At 48.6% G+C, this 22,126-nt stretch overlaps 1 protein-coding gene and 1 long non-coding RNA gene across 8 annotated transcripts in view; both read right to left on the reverse strand.

Moving 5' to 3' along the window:
- The window catches only part of ARHGEF7 (Rho guanine nucleotide exchange factor 7), a 127,295-nt gene that overhangs the window by 76,817 nt on the left and 28,352 nt on the right, over positions 1-22,126 (reverse strand). The window lies entirely within an intron of this gene.
- Positions 15,329-22,114, reverse strand: LOC137210954 (uncharacterized). The gene is made up of 2 exons (XR_010936818.1): positions 16,405-22,114; positions 15,329-15,626 (listed from the first exon to the last, which is right to left on the reverse strand). It is a non-coding gene; the product is annotated as an uncharacterized lncRNA (long non-coding RNA).

A 22,126-nucleotide genomic window follows, 5' to 3' on the forward strand; every position in this document is an offset into this window, starting at 1 on the left:
GAAGCTTTAGGAGCCTTCAGGCGTTTCAGCCAGCCTCCCCGGTCTTTTCCTTTAAGTGAGCATGGCAAGGCCCACACTGGAGCTGCCCCACCAGCCTGGACCCGAGAATAAAGAGGACACTTGGAGCAGAGCAACCCCGTCTCTGCAGCCAACAAGACGGGCAGGATACACCTTCAGTGTTGTCAGCCGCGGAGACGAGGGGGCTGCTGGCTAACACAGCACCCCCTGGCAAGAGCTGGCGATACATCCACATCCCACATTCTCCCTAACTGAACTGGCTCTTGAAGGGGAGAGTACATCTCCAAACAACAAGCAGGAACAAAACGGTATTAAAGTGAAGCAGTCAGCTCATGTAAAGTTGGACCATTTTAACACTAAATGGTACAAGTTAAAACCTCTTAGGCCGAGTCACAGAATTCCCCGTTATTCAAAATAAGACTGCTCCCCAAAAAGTACCTATCACTCCATAGCAAACAAAGTTCTTCCCTTCCTCCCAAATTCTAAAGACGGTCATCACGTAACTGCTAAAGGCTGCTGCTTTACAGAAATCTCCAAGAAAAGACACAAATGCCTCCGTGCTCGCCCTGAAAGAGCTCATTCTCGCTCAGAAGACTTCCTCTCCCCTCCCCGTTTATCAGCAACCTTGAGCAGGTGCCGTGAGAGCCAGGAAGGAAGGTGGGCTCAGGAGATGGAAGGAGACCAGAGCACAGCGCCACCTGTAACCTCCAGGTCATCCCGTCCATATAGCAAGTCACTCTAAAACTCAGAGGCCTAAGCACAGGTGGTCTGCGTGTCAGAGGAGCCCAGAGCCACCTGGCGGGGACGTGGCTCAGTCTCCCACGGGGAGGCCCCAGGTGTCCACGGCCAGCCTGACAGCTCCCGGGGCTGAGGCTCTGGAACGACGGCTCACCGCATGGCTGTGTCCTCTCGGCACGGACAAGGCCCTAGAGCCAGTGATGGGCAGTGACAGCAGGAGAGGGAAGGAAGCCCCGGGGCCTGCATCGCAGGAATGGCGTGGCCAGCGCTCCAGACTGCTCCACTCGGGGGTAGGGGCCACGCCCCACCTTCAGGAGGGAGGGGTGGCCCTGCTGGGAAACCAGCCGCCTGCCCACCCCTACGGGAGTCCTGCTTCCTGCGCCACACTCTTCTCCCCAAGTCCAGCTGCCACCCTTCTACCTGGGCCCATCGGATGTCACAGCCACTCGGCAGAGCGCTGGCATTCCTGACAAAGTGGGGCAGACCCCCGCCCCGGCAGGGTAATGGGACGATGACGAACACTTCCGTCTGAAAGGCTCCCCTAACCCCAGCATCAGTTAGCTGCTTCACCCTGGAGTCCAGATGCACAGGCGGCACTGGAAATCAGCACTACCTTCCACACAATAGAGCAGAAAAGCCAACTTCACTTCACAAAATAGAGTGTGTTATACTCCACGTAACAAAGATCTTGTTAGTCAGGGACCTTCCAACTGTAAGCAAGTGACACCCAACTCAAACTGGCCTGAACAACAGAAGAAATGACTGGTCCTCATAAGCAACAAGTCAAGAATGCCAAGGGCCACAAGCACTGAAGTCGGAAGCCTCCTGACTCGGCTCGCCTCTGCGTGGGCTGCAGCTCCAGGAGCGTCCTGGCTCCTGAGGTAACACGGCTGCCAGCAGCTCCAGGCCACAGCCAACCAGTCCACCACCTCCGCTGCACCTGGCTGGCCCTGCCTGAGTCACAGCCACACGGCCAGAGGCAGAGCGGCAAGGCGAGCTGCGCAAGGCCCAGGCGATCACGTGCAGCAGCCTCCTGGCGACCTGCACACGCGTGCGACTTGGGGCAGGCCGGTAAGGCAGTCCTGTGCAGCACCGGCACGGACCGACGGATCCAGTAAAGGACGACACAGCAGTAATGAGCTGTTACCACCACCGCCCCAGAGTCTCATCGGCAATCACAGCGACCTGGCCTTCACAGAACCCAGACATCACGACCACAGCAGACTCTGACCCAGCCGGCCACACTGATACAAACGCAGAAGTAGGTGACTCATCCCTTAATGATGTCACCACCAGCTGATGACACCCCTGGGTGTACCCAAGGAGAAAATACCAGGCAATGTGGAGAAGTCTTCCTTCCCCCACCCCAGTACTAATGGAGAGACCCCCTCATCAACGCAAGGCAGACCAACCAAGCACTTTCTCAGCTCATGCAGCCTTAATATTCCAAATGCAAGCAGCCAGGTCAGCTCCTCAGAAGAGTTCATGAGGAAGCTATTTCTGACACAAGAAATTGTTACTTTGGGCACAGTTCTGGAGTGTGGTTCTCGAAGTTTAAAAATATAATCTTGTCCTATCACATTGTCAGATGGAATCTGTGATTTTAGAACAAGATGAGTAAAGACGAATCTTAAGTAAGTTGTGCTATTTAGGTTTAATGCAAATGGTCCACATTGTTGGGGATAGACATGTGGAAAACAGGGATCCAGCAGGGAATTCTCGCCTCCTTGGCTTCTGTAGATTTTGTACTTAATTCCACCTACTCCTACGCCCTAGGGATAAAATTAAAGTTTGATGACGGATTCTATCAGTACACAGCACTTTCACCCAATGTGCCCCCCATTTCTTTTAGTTTAAAATGACAATTGAATCATATTCAATTTTGTGGATTCCACTGTATCAATGCCAAAACACTAGGACAGGGACCACTTATACAAGAAAAGAGATACCAAATATTTTAGGTAGTTTCCAGGAAGGGCTGGGGCGGAAGGGAGAACAAAGTCCTGAGAAGCGAGGCAAGATGACTGATGCAATGAAAGGGCTGCTACGTCTCTGTCCACCGTAAAGGAGCAATCATCCCAGACAGACATCAGCAGGTGAGGAAGAAGAGGATGAAGCATCCACTGAAGCATCCCCGGGGTGCTATGCTGCAGATTTCATGTCAGTCTTATTTTCTAAAGGGGAAAAATGAGGCTCCAAAACACGGTATGACAGGTTCCACAGGAGAGCAAAGAATTGAACCTGATCAGTCACTGCTGCTCCCCCTGCCACACACATGGGTCAGTGGGGCAGCACCCATGGGCCCACAGGTCCCAGAGCCAGCTGGCACAGGCGAAGTGCCCGTTCAGCCCACCGTGGGCTCCTAGTCTGACTCCTAGGGACAGTGAGGCAAGCCTGCAGAGGACAGCCACACGGTCGCCAGACAGAGAGGGTCTGGGCAGGTCACAACAACTACTTAGGCTGACAATTAGTTTAGGTGCTAACACAGAGAGCCAAAAGGGCAATGAGTACCTTGCATTAACTTTAATACTCAAAACAAGTAGTTATAAAACCCAAACTTTGAGAAACATTTCAAGACAGTAAACTGCACACATACATAACCTTCCATCCCTCCCAAGGTTCCACTGAAATAACAGAAAAGGCAGGCTTTAAAAAAAAATAGTAATAAACGGGACTTCTCTGGTGGTCCAGTGGTTAAGAATCTGCATTCCAATGCCAGGGACATGGGTTCAATCCCTGGTCGGGGAGCTAAGATCCCACGTGCCATGGGGCCTAAGCCCACGAGCCACAAAGCCCACACATTCTGGAGCCCGCGAGCCACAACTGGAGAGAAGCCCGCATGCCTGCATGCTGCACCAGGAGATCCCACATGCTGCAATGAAGATCCTGAGTGCCACAACTAAGACCCGACGCAACCAAATAAATAAATAAATAAAAAGAAAAATTTTAAAAATATATCTAGTATATAACCAAACATACTTTATTTTTTAAAAAAAAAGTATCTGGGTGAGTGGAAAGTGAGTGTGTTAAGGAGTGTGGTCTGATGTAGTATGAATGCCCAACAGCACTTGAGGTTGGAGGGCAGGAACTTAACGTGAGACGAGTTGGTATGATTAAGTATTAAAAAAAAAACAGTAATAAAGACTCCACTGCAGTGCTAAAGGGGGTAGCGGAGAGGCCATGAGCAGTCGCAGTGAGGCTTAGGGAATCCTTGAGGACAGGAAATAGACGGGCTTTGCATGATCAAGAAGCGCTCTAAACAGCACCTGTGAGGAGCCTGGGGGAACAGTGCGGACGGCAGGATAACAGCACCCAGTAAACTGCAGCACAACAGCCCCTTCCTCTAGGAGAGGCCAAGCTTCCAGACCCCACCGAGGAGAGACCACTGCCTGCACTGGCTTCTCAACATCAGTGACACACTTGAGGTGCTGCTAGACCCACGTAACAGGCACTGATAGGAGGAAACAAAAATGAAATACCCTAGGAGCTCTAACCACAATAAAGCCTGAACTGTCCCAGAGCTGGAGGGGGGCAAGGAAATGGGATGCAGGGACAGTCCACCCCTCCACCCTGCTCATGGGCATCACCCACAGTTCCCCTGCCTGCTCCCAGCCACGCCCCTACGGTGAAGGCATCCCACAGCCTACGTGGCTTTACACTCCCATCAGCTACTGGGCCCGTATTCACAAACAGGAAGAGGAACCAGGGCCACGTTTGACAGAATAGTAAAGAGGAGGACAGGTGAGTTCCGGCTCCGAACAAGATGCGGCAGACACACTCTCCTATTCCTCCGCCTCAGTGCAGCAAAAAGCCCTGGGCGTCCATGTAGAACAAACGTAGGACAAGACAGTGCTGGACATGACAGGCCAACTGCCCACGGGCTTCAAGACCTGAGAAACAACATGGCAGTGGGTCCTCTGCATCTTCTTTGTGCTCCCCCAGACTGGGTGCTGGAGAAGCCTGCAATCCAGACACACCAAAGGGTGCAGACTAACAAAGTGCCGGGAGAAGCCTGCCCTCTCCGGCCAGAGCACCAGGACAGGAGCAGCCCGGCAGACAGGAAACTTGTCGACAGTAACCAACCCCCCACCAAAGCCCGCAGGAAACACGGCCCACCCTACCAAGGCCTTAACAAAGTGCCCTCCCTCGGCCCTGCCTACAGGGGCCCGCAGAGTCACACTGAGTTCCTCAGCTTTCAGACAGGAGTAAAGTCTAAGACGATAAACCAAGAGATACAGGCCTCTGGCTCATTATTTATAAAGGGAGCTACTGAAAAATTAAGAATCACCGAACAGTGCAGTTAGTAAAATGTGGGACACAGAGGGGCTGTGAGGACTCAGGGCACGGGTGCCAAGTCCTGTCCTTTCATGCGGATCTAAAGGAAGCCAGAGCAGGACAGACAGGAGGAGCCGGCTTACAAGAGGATTTCACGGGCAAAAACGAAAGGGCTTTGAAAGAATGAGCTATTACAGTGAGAAAATGAGAAAGTACGAGTACGTCACAAACTATTCAACGCTACGCAAGTTTAACTTTCACCACACACACGAGACGTTCAAAGGAAGCTTGAGTGACCAGAAAAGTGAGAATCGTAGATGGTGCTTGACATGAGACTTCAGGGTAGATGCGAGATCAAACCATCCAGATGGAGGTGTTCAGACCATTTCATACAGAAATAAAGCCAAGAAAAACTCAGCTGTGACCAAACATTTTCATTCAGAACATCCTTGTTTTTTTCTGAAAATTAGGCGCCAGTACTTCTACCTAAATGCAGTAAAATGCTACATCTCTCTCTGCCTTTCTCTATTTAACTTCCTGTTTCCAGCACGTGTACATCGTGCACTGATTTCAAAATAAGTACTGTTTACTAAAGCTTGCCAGCACAAACACAATGCTAATATGAGGACAACGTGGCCACTGGCACGCTGTCTCCCCAGAATTCTTCGCCACTTACTGGTCTTAATTCCACCTTATAGGGCTATATTTGAGTCCCCAGTGCTGGGCCCAATTTCTCTTAATAAAAAGTTTTCTCAAACATTTGGGCACTTGTCTATCTAGTCTGAGCACTCCCTTCCAAGCCTATTATGATCTCCAAGAGAACGCTAAAATTTTCCCATCAAAGTTCAAGGTTATCACATACCCCCAAGCAGTTAGGACCCGGAACGCCACAATTCCCCTGTAATTTCTCTTTAGGACAGTTCACCAATTTTAGGACGTTTTGTTGGTTCAACTCCACAAATCAACTTGAGAAGCCTGGAGGAAGCAGGAAGCAGCGGCAGGCCCCACCCACCCAGGGGTACCCAACCTGGCCAACTGGAGGGTCTCCTTCTCTCTCTAAATCCCAACCCCATGTCACCGTCCCTCCTGCAGGACTTACAGTCACTGCCCTGTAGCCCAGTTACATAGATTCATTTCATGAGCCACACGACGCTCCACGATGCGTCTGGCAGACACATGTTGTGCCTCTGTGTCTCCTCAGAACAAGGCTCGGGGAATGTCCTCATAAATCCTGTGCAGGCTAACGGCACCTGGAAAAACACGTCCCTGTTCTACACTCACAATGAAATAGAAACTTACTCTTCAGTCTCCTATAACACATTCAGCCAATAAATGCTCTGGTTGAAGGATCCACCACCTCATCCTATCTGAGCTGTGTACCAGTCATCCTAGGAACGCTCCAGTCGCATAAGAATTCACACTCTCCTCTCCCAGGGCCGGTTCTAAAGTAAGATTCCAACAAGATGATGGAAAACGGGAAGGGAAGTTTCCAGGTCTTCTCTTGGCAGAGAGGTGTCAAATCTGAAGCTGGACCAACATGAGACTCTCCCTATACAGGCGCCCCATCCCCTGAGCTGCCTTGCCCTTCCCGGCCCTCCGAACACCGCCGTTTGACTGATGTGCTTCGAATTCCTGACCACGACCCTCAATGGAGAGTGCATCACAGCCAGTGCACACACAAAACCCAGACAGCTGCTGTGCAGTCTGAATTTTTAATAAATTCACCACTAAGTAAGAGATAAGCGGCTAACAAATGCAACAAGGGTAGGATTTATTCAGGCTTTAAATAAAGCTGCTGGTGAGCCATGGGTTCTAATTTCTTTATTCTCCAGTTATAAATCTTTCATTACACTGAATGGCTTTAACTGAGTTACGTATCACACCCAAAATGATGGAGGGATATGCAGAAAATTAACATTCTGCAACTAAACCCCTAAATCTTAAGTAAAGTCCCTCTTCAGTTGCACGGTGCAGATCATTTATAGCTACAGTAACACATTCATTACAAATTCAAATTGCATGAATTATAGACACTACATTCAATGGTTCCCTAGAGAAGATCAAATGCCCAGGTGCCCACCGTCTTCCCTCTTAACGGAGCTTCCACCAACTGGAGGGCCGCTGTCCCCTTCTCCCAGCTGACCTTTAGTTCTAAATGTATAAGTTCTGGAATCTCTGTAAACCTGGATTCAAGTACCAACTCTGCCCCTTAGTGACTATTAGAGATCAGGCATATTCCCTCACCTCCCCACATCTCATTTCTCCTCTGTGTACCGGGGCTCACTGCAGCTACCTGGCAACACTGCCTTGTGGCTGCTTCGGTGCTTAGGAGCCAGTCAGCAAGCTGCTATGCGGCTTGAAAGGCCTTGACAGGCACACCTTGGAGATATTGCAGGTTCGGTTCCAGACCACTGCGATAAAGCGAATATCACAATAGAGTCCCATGAATTTTTGGTTTCCCAGAGCAAATAAGTTATGTTTATACTGCAGTCTGTTGAGTGTGCAACAGCATTATGTCTAAGAAAAAAAGGTGCATGTCTTAATTTTAAAATACTTTATAGCTAAAAAATGCCAACCATCATCTGAGCCTTCAGCTAGTCATAGTCTTTTGCTGGTGGAGGGTCTGGCCTCGACACTGATGGCTGCTGACTTTTCAGGGTGGTTCGTGGTCGCTGAAGGCTGGGGCGGCTGCTGCAATTTCTTAAAATAAGACAACAATGGAGTCTGCCACGTCGACGGACTCTTCCTTTCACGATTTCTCTGCAGGATGCGGTGCTGTCTGATACCATTTTACTCACAGTGGAACTTGTTTCAAAATCGCAGTCAGTCCTCACACACCCTGCCGCTGCTGTATCAACTAAGTTTACATCATATTCTAAATCCTTTGGTGTCATTTCAACCACCTTCACAGCCTCTTCACCAGGAGCAGATTCCATCTCAGGAAACCACTTCCTCTGCTCATCCATAAGAAGCAGCTCCTCGTCCGTTAACGTTTTATTGTAAGGTGGCAGCAATTCAGTCCCACCTTCAGGCTCCACTTCTAGTTCTAGTTCTCTTGCTGTTTCCACCACATCTACAGTTCCTTCCTCTACTGAGGTCTTGAACCCCTTGAAGTCATCCATGAGGGTTGGAATCAACTTCTTCCAAACTCTGTTAATGTTGGTATTTTGACCATTTCCTATGAATCACAAATGTTCTTAATGGCATCCGGAACGGTAAATCCTTTCCAGAAGGTTTTCAACTGACTCTGCACTGATCCATCAGAGGAATCACCATCCGTGGCAGCTGTAGCCTTACAAAATGCACTCTTTAAATAATAAGACTTAAAAGTTGGAATTCCTCCTTGATCCATGGGCTGCAGAAAGGATATAGTGTTAGCAACATGGAAACAACATTAATCTCATTGTATATCTCCATCAGCGCTCTTGGGTGACCAGGTACATTGTCAATGAGCAGTAACATTTTGAAAGGAATCTTTCTGAGCAGTAGGTCTCAAGAGTAGGCTTAAAATATTCAGTAAACCATGTTATACACAAACGTACTGTCATTCAGGCTTTGTTGTCCCATTTACAGAGCGCAGGCAGAGTACTTTAGCATAATTCTTAAGGGCCCTAGGATTTTCAGAATAGTAAATGAGCACTGGCTTCAACTTAATGTCACCTGCTGCATTAGCCCCTAATGAAAGAGGCAGTCTGACCTTTGAAGCCAGGTACTGACTTCTCATCTCTAGCTATGAGAGTCCTAGATAGCATCTTGTTCCAATAGAAGGCTGTTTCATCTACATTAAAAATCTGCTGTGTAGTGTAGCCGCCTTCACTGATTATCTTAGCTAGATCTTCTGGATAACTTGCTGCAGCTTCCATATCAGCACTTGCTGCTTGACCTTGTACTTTTATGTTAGGGTGATGGCTTCTCTCCTTCAACCTCATGAAGCAACAACCTCTGCCAGCTTCAAACTTTTCTTCCGTAGCTTCACCTCTCTCAGCCTTCATAGAATTAAAGAGAGGGAGTTGCTCTAGATTAGGCTTTGGCATAAGGGAACGTTGTGGCTGGTTTCGTCTTCTATCCGGCTCACTACAATTTTCTCCATATTACCAATAAGGCTGTTTTGCTTTCTTATTTGTGTGTTCACTGGAGTAGCACTTTTAATTTCCCTCAAGAACTTTTCCTTCGCATTTTACAACTTGGCTAACTGTTTGGTGCAAGAGGCCTAGCTTTTAGCCTATCTCAGCTTTTGACACCGCTTCCTAAGCTTAATCATGTCTAGCTTTTGAATTAAAGTGAGAGACGTGCAACTCTTCCTTTCACTTGAACACTCAAGAGGCCACTGTAGGGTTATGAACTGGCCTAATTTCAATATTGTTGTGCCTCGGGACAGGGAGGCTGGAGGAGAGGGAACGGCTGGTTGGTGGGGTGGTGAGAACACACACAACATTTATTAAGTTCTGCCGTCTTATGTGGGTGTGGTTTGTGACAACCCCAAACAATTACAATAGTAACAAAGATCACTAATCACAGATCACCATAACAAATATAATAATGGAAAAGTATGAAATACGTTGAGAACTACCCAAATGCGACACAGATATGAAGTGAGCGTGAAGTGAGCTAATGCTGTCGGAAAAACAGCACCAACAGACTTGCTCCACGGATGGTTGCCACAAACCTTCCATTTGTAAAAACTACAGTATCTACAAAAGTATGGGAAGTTTGTACACAGGTATGCGGAGCTCAGAAGTGAATAGCTAAGTTTACAAACAGTACCGGTCTTCAGATTCTGGAAAGCAGAGGTAACATTTTCTCCTCTCCCACATGCCAAAATATACACAACTTTCTAGCTCAGATCCCAACACCTCCCTCAAATGTCCCTTCCTGACCAGAGCTTGAGGTCCCAGAGGCAGCCTCGTGCCACAAGTCCCCATCGGGCAACCCCGAGAGGAAGGAGCCCCAGGCAAAGGGCTCTGGGGCCCCACCCCACAGACTGCATGGCTAGTACAAAGGGAAAGGGCACCTTCACCACGGAGAGACCTGGTGGACGTCACCTTAGCCAAGTGATGGAACTCAGCGCCGGCAGCACAGAGCACGTCAACATCGTAGGTCTGATACGACCCACCGGAACACAGAACAGCACCTGTGCAGAATTCCTGCCTAAAACGTTTGACCTGAATCAGATCCTGTCCAGACTGTGGGGCAGCCTACATGATAACAATCCCAGATTCTTCAAAAACGTGCAAGTCATCAAGGATAACGGTGGAGGAACCGTTCTGGAAACTACAGAGACCAACGAGACACGACAAACTGAATGCAACACAAGACCTCTGTTTGGTGTCTGTGTTTAAAGAAAAGCCACAAAGGTCACCTGGAGACCACTGGGACCACGTCTGAGACAGCATCCCTGGAACAGGGTACAGTGTCGGGGCTGTGCCAGCAGGACATGGTTGCACAGGAGGAGGTCCCCGTTGTACAAATGCACGTGCTGAGAGCACGAAGAGGCCAGCGGCACGATGCGTGCACACGGTTAAATGGTCAGTGCAGCAATGTCTGCACAACGATGGAGTGAAGGCACAGGGCACTTACACTAGTCTTCTTGCCTTTCTGCTAGTTTTAAACCTCTCAAAATAAAGAAAAGGGGGGCAGGGCTTCCCGGGTGGCGCAGTGGCTGAGAGTCCGCCTGCCGGTGCAGGGGACGCGGGTTCGTGCCCCGGTCCGGGAAGATCCCACGTGCCGCGGAGGGGCTGGGCCCGTGAGCCATGGCCGCTGAGCCTGCGCGTCCGGAGCCTGTGCTCCGCAACGGGAGAGGCCACAACAGTGAGAGGCCCGCGTACCGCAAAAAAAAAAAAAAAAAAAAAAAAAAAAAAGGGGGTGGGGGGCAGATTATGAGGCTCTCTCTCGCATCCCCTCGCCACTCTGGCTTCACTTTTAAGTAGACAGCGAAGACTCCACTCACCATCCACAGTTTTCCTGTAAAGGTCTCACGGAACAAGGACTCAAACCAGCGACCTGACAGGCCCCCGTCACTTCAATCGTGGCCACACCAACTTCCCTCAAATGCCCGCCACAGCCAGGCTGGCCTGATTCTGCCACAAGAAGTCCGGAGGAAAGCAGACTTCCCTCTCCGTCTCCTCAGCTGGCCAGGCCCCTTGGCCCTTCGGCAAGCCTGGGGAAAACACACGGCTCCCTCTCCCGGCCAGACCGCTCCTGATGTCACCAAACCGTCATTTAAAGGGCCTGCCAGGTCAGCTTTAAACACGAACTAATTAAATCAGATACTCTCCAAGGGGATGCTGGAATCACTACCTTAAAAGCTCCACAGTCTACAGCCCAAGCGGGCACCACGATCTACCTATTAGTCTTCCTGAAGAGCACGTGCACGCACGTCATTAACCCCAGAGCATGGTGGAAGGTACTAACGGTCGGAGTGAGGCCCTTCCCTTCTCAGCTCAAGGACCAGGCACTTTCTCTAAACTACCAGGGAAAATACCCACTACACACCAAATAAATTGGGTCCAAAATTTGGGACAAATTAGGTCAGAAATGCATATTCTGGCTAGGAAGTTCATTTTTTAAAACACACAAAATGCAGATCTTCACATCTAAACACGGTCTGAAAGGCCTCGAGATTTGTTTTGCTCTGTAATTATTCACTGGGAATCTCTCCGCTCGCTGGTTCCCAGGACTTAAGGGAACTCCTCAGGGACACAAACTGCTTTAGGGCAACGGGGGAAGGGGCTGCGCCTTCCTGCGAGACCAACGGGGAAATGCCTGTCAGGAAAAGGGGTCCCCTTCCTGAGAGACCAATGGGGGTTTTCTTGATTTGTTTTAAAATGAAAATGTCAATAGAAAAGTGACAGCTAAAAGATATTCAAAGAAGTCTGTTTTACTAGACTTAAAAAAGGTGGGAAATAGGAAGTAAAAGAGGGGAATGAGGTCAAAAGGCAGGACCCCAAGTGACTAGAATTTCCTACGGCCAGAGAAACAGGCGGTCGCACCAGCTCAGGACTCTCCCCATGTGCAGGCAGAACGCAGCGTCCAACAGCAGCTGCTCTACCTGAGTCGCTTCCCAAAGGCCACTGGGCCGTGACCAGTTTGCAACAGGAGAAAGAGCGTGTAGAGGGACAAGGGCACACGGCAGAGCGGCACGTGGGCTTCTCCAACACACAGCTGCCCGCCCTGCTCCAGGCCCTCCCACGGCCTTCCACGGTGCGGCCAGAGGACACGGTGGGGACCAAGAACGCAGCCCTGTACGCCACCTCGGCACGTGGAAACAAATGTCCCCCCCGAGGCTCCCACCAAGAGCCCACCCAGCTGACACCCCGTCCAGGGCCTGTGAGACCCCGAGCACAGAGCCCAGCCGAGCTCACCGGACCGCCGGCCTCACTGCAGAGCTGAGAGGCAGGAAATGGCAGTGTTTCTGCCACTACATTTGGGGTCATTTGTTAGGCAGCTACAGAAAACCAACACACGACACCAGCTGTCTCACAAATAAGATGCAAGAACTGAGATCAATTTTACCGCAGAGCAGCTATAAACCCACTGAAACCAAAACTTCTGTAAGAGATCTAGACTCTCAACGCAGTTCTCCCTTTGGCAGAAACTGAGGCACCTTTCTCATTCCAGTTGATAGGAGACTTAGTGCAACAATGCAAACAATAGTGAATGGAATGAAAGTACTCTTATCGATCTTAGAAAAATGTAAGTTTTTTCGTTTTTGTTTTAAACAAGTCAGGAGATGCATCTGCTACCCTGCAGTACTAAAGAAAGCACTTCCGGGATCAATTCTCCCCTCTCGGCTTAGTGAAGTGGGCGGTGGGCTCCTAGCCTCAGAACCAGAACCGCACTGGCAGCCGGATATCACTCCCTGGGATACACAAGAGCTGCTCCAGATACTCTTCCAAATGACTCAGAGTAACCGACACACGACTCCACAGGATCCGAAGCTGCCTTCAGGCTCAATTCAGGTCACAAGGTGAAGCTAACAGACCCGCTGGCATGCCTCGATGCTGCAGCTACTGCTCAGCTAAGCACGACCTCATTTTAAAGCACCATCTTTGGCACAGGCTGGGCATTAGCCAGGTAGCCTCCGTCTTAAATGAGCACCTTGCGTGAAGGAGCTCCAAGAGGGAGCTCTGACAAAACGAGCAGCTGTGGAAAGATGCAACAACTAGAATTTTACTAATAAATGCCCCTCGAAAGCGACAAGCTAACCATTATCAACACAATAAACTGAAGTAAAGATGTCGCGGTGTCTCATCTTCTGCCTCTCAGATGATCACACAGACCCATTCCAAGGTCTACAGATTATCCTTTTCAAAGTCGCATTTTACAGAAGAAGAAACTGAGTCCCAAAGGGGCTACGGGTCCTTATCTGCCCCGAACGTTTCCAGACATCTTCTGGGGATCTGCCCTCATACAAACCCAATTCATGGACATCCAAACTGAGGTCTGACCCAAGAGCGGAGACCAGCAGGGTGTCTACCTTCAAAGCCCTACAGAGCGTCCTGAACGCACCTGCCCTGTATGCTGGCACCTCCTCGGCAGCTGGCCACGGCTGAGACCATCCTTCCTGCAAGGGACAGTCCATTCCCATGAAGAGCGTCTGAACGACACATCAGAACCCTGCAACATGAGCTAAAAGGGTAGAGGCACAATCGTTCACATGGATAAAGTGAACGTTAACGGACTAAACCTTACTGCTGTCCCGTCCATCTTGTTCATCCTTGGTCTCACGCATTCAACACAGATCTGACCTGAGTGCCTATGCGTGCCAGCACTGGGACCCTTGTGTATTCACAGTGCCCTCGAGGTTCCCAGGCCAGTGGGCTGGATGAGGAGGGAGAAGCTTCACTGAAGACTGCAACCCTGGCTTTGCAGGACGCGGACACGTGCCCAGCCCAACACCCAGCCTCTAGCCGAGCCCCTTCCTGGAGGCTCCGAAGAGTCAGACACAAAGTGAAGAGACATGATTCCAATTCCTCCAAGAGAGCCGTCCTCCGCTTTCACTCCACAGTTCTCCTGCCTCCCACCCTCCACCACCCAACAGTGGTCAACAGTCCTCAAAAGGACCCTTTGGAAAAGCAGCCCCAGGTCCGTGTGCTGCTTCCTGTCATTACTACTGACAGGCGGGAGGAATGGCGGCTGCCTTGGAAGCTGCACTGAACCTCAGTGCACGAGACGAGGAGGTGCCCTCGCGGCGGGGACGGACGCGGGCCGAGCTGCCGCGTCCCATCTCAGCCTCGCTCCTCCGTCTCCTCCAGCCCGGGTCAGGGACACAGCTCACTGGGCTCACCCAGCCTGCCTGGGACCAGCCTGGGGCTTTAGCCTCATCGATACGACAAGTGACAGGAGCTTAAAATATCCGAGCCACCTCCACTTTTCCCATTTCACTCTTAATTCCACCTTGCTCTGTTCCTGAACCTCTTCGGGAAGCTTCTTAAGGGGTGTCACTGTTCAGGAGGCCTCTGATGAGCGGGACGGCGGGCTGCTCCACCTTCACTAGCTGCGGACGTAGGCAGGCACCCTAAACCAAGCCAGCGCCTTGGTTTCCTAGTCACAGCGCGGGCAGAACGATCCAACCTGAGAGAGCTGCTTGAAGACTGAGCGAGCTGACCCGCGTCTACGGGGCAGGGCCCAGGATGCAGTGGGCACTCAGGGGCCGCCGCTCATTCTCGCCACCTCTCGGGCTCCTCTAAGAGCACCGCCACCAGGGGAAGCCCAGCGCAAACTGAAACTGCAGAGCTCGTCAGAGGGGGACAGCAGAGCATTAAACCCAGCACGGGGCTCCGCGTGACAACTCGGTGGCATGCCCACGAGGCCAGCCCTGCCACCAACCAAGCTCCCCTGAGAACCCCCGCTAGGAGTCAGGCTAAGAGGACTGCCCTGCGATCCTCAGTTCACCTAGTCCAGCCCGGGCACAGCGTGCCCGGCAGAATGCAAACGCTGGTTCGCACCCACTGGGCTGTGACCCGAGACCTCCTCACCACCTCAAGTCTCCACCTCCTCGGCTGCAAAATGGGGAAAGCACCACCTCCTCCGCAGGACATCTGGGAGGATTAGACGATCCAGCACATATGAAACGCCTAGGCACCTACTTTGTACCTGACAAATGCTAACCCCATTTAATTCCAAGCTGACTGCCCACCCCCAGCCTCTCCAGTGACCTAGACTCGCGCGGTCCAACGTGGGGCCGCCTGCCTTGTGAGCTGCTGAGCGCTTCCAGTGTAGCTGATTCAGAGCGAGAGGTGCTGTGAGTGTGAGAAACACACACCAGATTTTAAAGACTTAATGTGAAAAGACAAAGTAACGTCAATAATATTTTAATGTTAACTACACGTTGAAACAAGAACATTATAGGTACACTGGGTTAAAGACAATGTATTATTAAAAATAACTTCATGTTTCTTTTCACTTTTTTTTTAATGTAGTTTCCAGGAAGTTTTAAAAAAACAAATGTGGCTCACATTATATTTCTATTGGGTGGTGCTGATCTAGACAATGAGACACCCGAAGACCTGAAGGGAAGTCTAGTTCTCCACGGTGGAAAGCAGCCTGGATGCAGAAGGGACTAACCACTCGCCCACAGGACAGCTGGCCAGGCTCTACAATGGAACACAGAGGGTGAACGCAGACACTGTCTGCCAGGAAAAATTAAATAGAATCATAATATCAGAGTAGAATTTGACATTCTCTGCTTATAAGTACCTACAAGATATTCAGAGAATAGTTATTCATCTCCTAAATGACTTTTTAATTACTTACTGTGTCTCAACTTCTTTAAACGGCAAGTTCTGGCAAAAACATGAATAAACTGACTTCAAGAATTGAGTCGGTCAATAAATACTACATCATTACCTACCACTTCCAGCTCACCATGGAGTCAGGAGCACAGGTGACCAGCTAAGATGACAGACTGCTGTGTGACCTCAAACACACCTTCAGTACAAAGTTGTAGCAAACAACTTTACCTGAATCTAGGTCGAAGGTAACACCTGGGTGGGGCATCTCATTCCCAGGGAAAGGACTATATACCTTTGTCTTTGTTTCAATTAATCCTGAAGCCTACATCAACAAGTTTCAAGTTTTCACATGAGCATGGCTTAGTTATTCCAATAGTATTTTAAAATATTCTTTTGGAGAAAATCTCAATCATAACCTTGTTAAAAATCTAGAAGAGAATTGAGCACGAGGACAAAGAAGTTTAACAAAAGAATCTGTCTGTCGGAAATACACAAAGAAGACGAACGTTTTAGAAAGATAAGTTCTTTCCCTAACTCATCAGCCCATCAGCCTAGCTGATTACAACACTGGAGAGCCCGCCTAATACCTTTCCCTTCTCTCCCGACTTTAAAGACAGAAAATGAAAACTTCATCACTCACACAGAGGGAAATCGGCACCTCTGCACACAGTCTCAAGCCGTGCTTCCAGCCAGAGTTCCCCCTTTATAGAGCGACCCCGAAACAGCCAGAGGTTACTTGTCAGAAAGCTGGAAGGAGCTCTGCCAACGTCTACAGTTTTCAACTTTGATTTCCTAGGCTAGCAGCTTTCCTTTCACATCCTCCTTTGCGAGTCCAATGGAGGAAACCTTGACTGCGTCATATCTGCTTTTGTTTACCATTTACGCAGAAATGCGGGCACTGCAGACGATAGAAGAAAGAAAAGCCAAAATGTTTACCCCAAGGGGCTTCCATTTTCCCGAGGGCAAGAGAAGCAACTGATACAGGCAGTCACAGGACTGACTGCAAAGGCGTGCTCTCACACACTGCTACGGGCAAGGCAGAAGGATAAAAATGTCTCTGGAGACAATTGGGCAATCGTGCTTTAAATGTTTAAAAGCCCCTACCTTTGACCTATGCACTGCCCTACCAGGGAATTTCTCCTTCAGAGATAATCAAAGATGCAGGATTCTGTACAGAAATGGCCATCACACAGATCACTGTCTACCACAATGAAAACTCAGAAACAACCTCTACATCCAAAAGTGGGGATTAGCACCACGAACTACGGAGAAGCCATTAAAGATAACTCGACAGATATTGAACACAAGAGAACAGCCACTACGTTAAGTTAAAGCACATTATAAAACATTTATACTATGATGTCATGGATATTTTAAAAGCATATTTACGTATGTGCAAAGCGGGGGAAAGACTGAAAAATATACACTAATTTTCATATTGGTTATCTCTAGATGGCATCATTATATAATTATTTTCTTCTTACATTTCTCCATTTCCTGAAGTCTGTATAACTGAATATGGATTATGGGGTAAAGTTTTTCAAAAATACATACCAACGTCGTTCAAACTACAAGAAAACGATAACAGTAACAGCCACTGTCTATTTAGCACCAAAAACACGTGAGGCACTGTTCTAAGTGCTATATGCTAATTCATTTATGCTAATTCACTTAATCCTACAACAAATATGAAGGGCCTGCATCGTGGTGATGCCCCTTATCCAGGTGGTAGAGCTGGCAAGAGGCAGAGTGGGACAGAAACCCAGCGGGCTTCAGGCCAATGTGCTTACCGGCCCTGCGAAGCAGAAAGCTGATATTCATGGCCAACCACCAGGAGGTGAGCAAGGCCCTGCAAGTACACAGGGCGCTTTTACTGAAGGCCCAAATCGCAGTGGGAGAGCACGCCCAGCTGACTGTTCAGCGCCCGCCCCAGCACGACCTGCTCGCAGCTGCTCAGCACCATGTGCACAATTCCCGGGAAGTGAGACAAACTGGGTTTTCGGTGAAAAGTTACTCTGTGAAGTGGCCAACTGCCACTGATGGTGATACAGGTGGAGAGGCCTAAGAAAGTAATAACTCAGCGAACAGATATAACGTTGTTAAAAACAGGTAAAAAATAAGACGGCATCCGAGCCAGCAAAGACTCACATCTGTGATGTGAACAAGTCCACCACTCACCCTGCAAAACAAACACCAAAGCGCCACCAAAACAGTCTCATAGAGCGAAAGTCAGAGCGTTTCCTCCTCGACAGTCTCACGGTCAAGGGAACAGTTTTCTTTCACAGTTTTAAGCACTAATAAACGACTACGGCATTATTTCCCTTACATAGATCTGCCTGTTCCGGCTTACCTGTGGTCATTACAGACATACATTAGTTTGCAACTGCTGACGATTTACCTAACCACACAGATTAGTATAAAGTGAGTAATGCTGCATCCCAAACCGGACACCACCTGCTTCTCCAGGAAGGGTCCAAGAAGCAGGGCTGCCTGCAGCAGTGGAAAAGCCCCTCACTCAGGGCCAAACACCAGCTCCGTGCCCCAGCTCCGCACCCCCAGTCCCCTCAGCGGGTTGCACAGCCCCGGCTGGCCTTTCTGCTTACTGCCAGCATGGAGACTCTCACATCCACCCCCACTCCCCAGGACCTGCTGAACCTCTGGAGATGGGTCCACACATCAGTATTGCTTAAAAAGCCCAACAGCAGCCCTGTGGCTAACGTTCAGGCAGTTAATAGTGAGAACTGACGAGTCAGGCTGTGTCTCCTTCCTGTAAAACAAGGACTGTAATAACTCAAAAGACGAAGGAGCAAACTAAGACAACACGTGGAAGTCCTTTAGAAAGTGTTACAAATAACCAAAAACAGCGTGCTATTGAGAACTGATATCAGGGGTCAGATGGAAACTCTGGAAAACTACACAAAGACAGGACCTGGTCAGCATGAGCAACCTTCTCTCTCACACACGACGTTGCCTGCATGTCCAGGACAAGTTCTGTCCTTGCTACACGTGCTAGGCAAACGAGGGTTTCCAAACACAATATTCCCAAGCTGGAGACAATCACGGTGCCTGGCTCCTTGTATCAGTAAACTTAACTTTCTAGAAAAGTTCCAACTTTATTTATCAAGACATAATAGTTAAAAAAAAAAAAAAAGACATAATAGTTCTAAACAGGGTCATCTTACATCCTTATTACACCATTAGGAACATGAGAAAAAACCTAAGTTCTTATCAAATTCCATACTATTTAAGGAAACAAAAAAGTCAAACAAGATGCTTGCTAGGAAGCAAACATTATATGAAAGATGAAAAGATCATCCAAGATATATGTGCTGTTTTCCTAAACACAGTTTTCCAATTTTTAAGTTTTTTTAAATTTTCCAAATTTAAAAATGTTTTCCAACTTAAAACTTAAATTGCTTCTCAAAGTTTAACAATAAATGCAAATCGTACAATACTCCTTTAAAATTAAAACTCCTTTCATAATCAGAACTCATTAGGGGAATAATACTTGATTTTCCACAGCGAGTTAAGGTGTGTATGTGTTAAAATAACTGATAAAGTAATTATGACGGTCAGTTCCTCTCTTCCTTTAAGAAATCTGAAGACAGTTTTTTTTTAATAAATTTATTTATTTATTTTCGGCTGCATTGGGTCTTTGTTGCTGTGCGCGGGCTTTCTCTAGTTGCGGCAAGTGGGGGCTACTCTTCCAGTGCATGGGTTTCTCATTGCCGTGGCTTCTCTTGTTGCGGAGCACAGACTCTAGAGCACAGGCTCAGTAGTTGTGGCGCACAGGCTTAGCTGCTCCGTGGTATGTGGGGTCTTCCCAGACCAGGGCTTGAACCCGTGTCCCCTGCCCCTTAAGACAGTTTATAATGGTGGTAGACAAGAAAATACATATACCAAAGACAGGCAGTCTGTTACAAACACAATGCAGTCTAAACTAACCCCTGGAAAAACCTACCTTGACACTTATATAGAACAAAAGCTAATCTAGAATTCAAGCTATCAATCTTGAGTTTCATGTTTGTAATTTCAAAAGCTTTCCTGTCAGTCTCTTGTCTTCCAGCATTTTGTGAAAATGAAGTGTGTAGAGCTACAAAGTGTTTCAAAAGAGCCAAGTCCTTCCCTCCTCACTCCCTTTCCATGTATTTTTCTTTAAAAACACTGGGAAGCCACCCGCCACACTGCGTTCCATGTGTGAGGCTGTCTTTCAGTGAACAAGCCTGTCCCTTCACATCACAGATTACAAGTCTGGAAGCCCAAGTTGAGTCCATACCGTACAGAGTGACTAACAAATGTATGAGCCTTCTGATGTGCTTTTTTTTTTTTTTTTTTTTTTTTTTGCGGTACGCGGGCCTCTCACTGCTGTGGCCTCTCCCGTCGCGGAGCACAGGCTCCGGACGCGCAGGCTCAGCGGCCATGGCTCACGGGCCCAGCCGCTCCGCGGCATGTGGGATCCTCCCAGACCGCGGCACGAACCCGCGTCCCCTGCATCGGCAGGCGGACCCTCAACCACTGCACCACCAGGGAAGCCCTGATGTGCTTTTTTAAATTGTTACCTCTTCTGTAATTGAAAGTTTTAAAGTTTAACTTATAACTGAGCTTGAAAGAATGTTAACTAAACTTGCCTCTGTTTGTAAATTTACTGGAAGAGATATTTAAATACCACAAAGTAAGTCATACTTGACTTCTTTATATAAAAGGAAACCTTTCCTACCAACTACAACTGCCAGGTCATCAGGCAATCACAAGTATTAACTGAAGACCTACTATACGCCAAGCACTGCTCTAGATACTTAGGATGTGTTAGTGAACAAAGTCTCTTCTAGAACATCTTTAAATAAACTCAATTTAACAAAAATAGTAGCTATATAAAATTTCAACAGCAACCTTTGGAAAACTAAGGATGAGGTGTTTGGGTTTTTTTTACGTTTAACATTCTTTAAAACAATACCTTCTTGCAAAGTGAGTTTCAAATTTAGTCTAATGAGAAACTAAACTCAATAGTTTGAAGGGGATAATAAAATTCCTCAACAAAGGTCAAAAAAAGCAAAAACTGCTACAAGCATTTATTATCACAGCCTAACAGGGAAACTCAATGATAAAACGACAAAGCCCATCCAGCAGAGGAAAAGACCTTTCTGAAACAATGTCTCTCCCACGCCTAAACAGCCACCATCTCCACTGTGGACTCTCCTCTGAGCATTTTCACTTATCTGTACATGATTTCCTCACAGACATCAAATGCTACCAACTTAGTGTTTCCAATCATATTCATAAAGACAGTAATTTACTCTTATCAAACTTCAACCAAGAGATAAGCGTTCCATATAGCCTTCCTCACAGATCTGATGACTTCTACATTTATTTCCCAAGAAACCTAAGAGACGGTTCTTTTAGGATACAATGGTTCTGTTGCAGATGCTTTCATATACTGTTACCTAGAAGCCTGGTATAATTCATCTCAGTACTCAGATAAGGAAACAAAGGCAGAGAGTGGTAAAGCCGCAGGTAGAAAAGGCAAGATTTAAACCCCCAACTGACTATAACCACATTAGTCTGTAATTTCCAAATAAAAAAGCAGCTACATTTCTGATCTAAAGTCCTATCCCAGGATTAAGAAAAACCACACGTGGTAACATAAGATGAAAAAGAAATTTCCAGGGCTTCCCTGGTGGCGCAGTGGTTGAGAGTCCACCTGCCGATGCAGGGGACACGGGTTCGTGCCCCGGTCCGGGAAGATCCCACAGGCCGCGGAGCGGCTGGGCCCGTGAGCCATGGCCGCTGAGCCTGCGCGTCCGGAGCCTGTGCTCCGCAACGGGAGAGGCCACGACAGTGAGAGGCCCGCGCGTACCGCAAAAAAAAAAAAAAAAAAAAAAAGAAAGAAATTTCCAGAGAGCTGCTACTGAAAGACTGTATTTAGCACAGTGACAAAATTCTAAGCAACATGGAAATGACACCCACGCCCCAAGACATAGATTAACATGTCCCTAACCTAAACATCAACTGTCAGAGTAAGAACCACCTAAAGGGAGTGACACTTGGAGGACTGGGGGCCCATTTTCTTTCTCCCGGCTCCGCCTGATCACCTGCTTAGGGTTCTGACGGCTGACCCAGACCCGGATACGCGTCCCCCGAGAATCCCTAGGGCAGAGTTAAAGCTAAGGCAAGTACCAAGGAGTCAGAAAGCGCCCCTGCCCAACAAACGGCTGTCGAAAACGTGTTGTCACCTGCACCACGAGCTACTGTAACCACCTGTCCCCATCGCAGCGGGCAAAATGTGGGGCTCCTCCCTGCCCTGAGCCCGCAGTCGCCCCTGGGGAACCCGCGAGCCGAGCCCCGGGCGCCGCCGCTGCGGGCCG

Source organism: Pseudorca crassidens, chromosome 18, assembly GCF_039906515.1.
Source record: "Pseudorca crassidens isolate mPseCra1 chromosome 18, mPseCra1.hap1, whole genome shotgun sequence".
Classification (NCBI taxonomy): Eukaryota; Metazoa; Chordata; class Mammalia; order Artiodactyla; family Delphinidae; genus Pseudorca; species Pseudorca crassidens.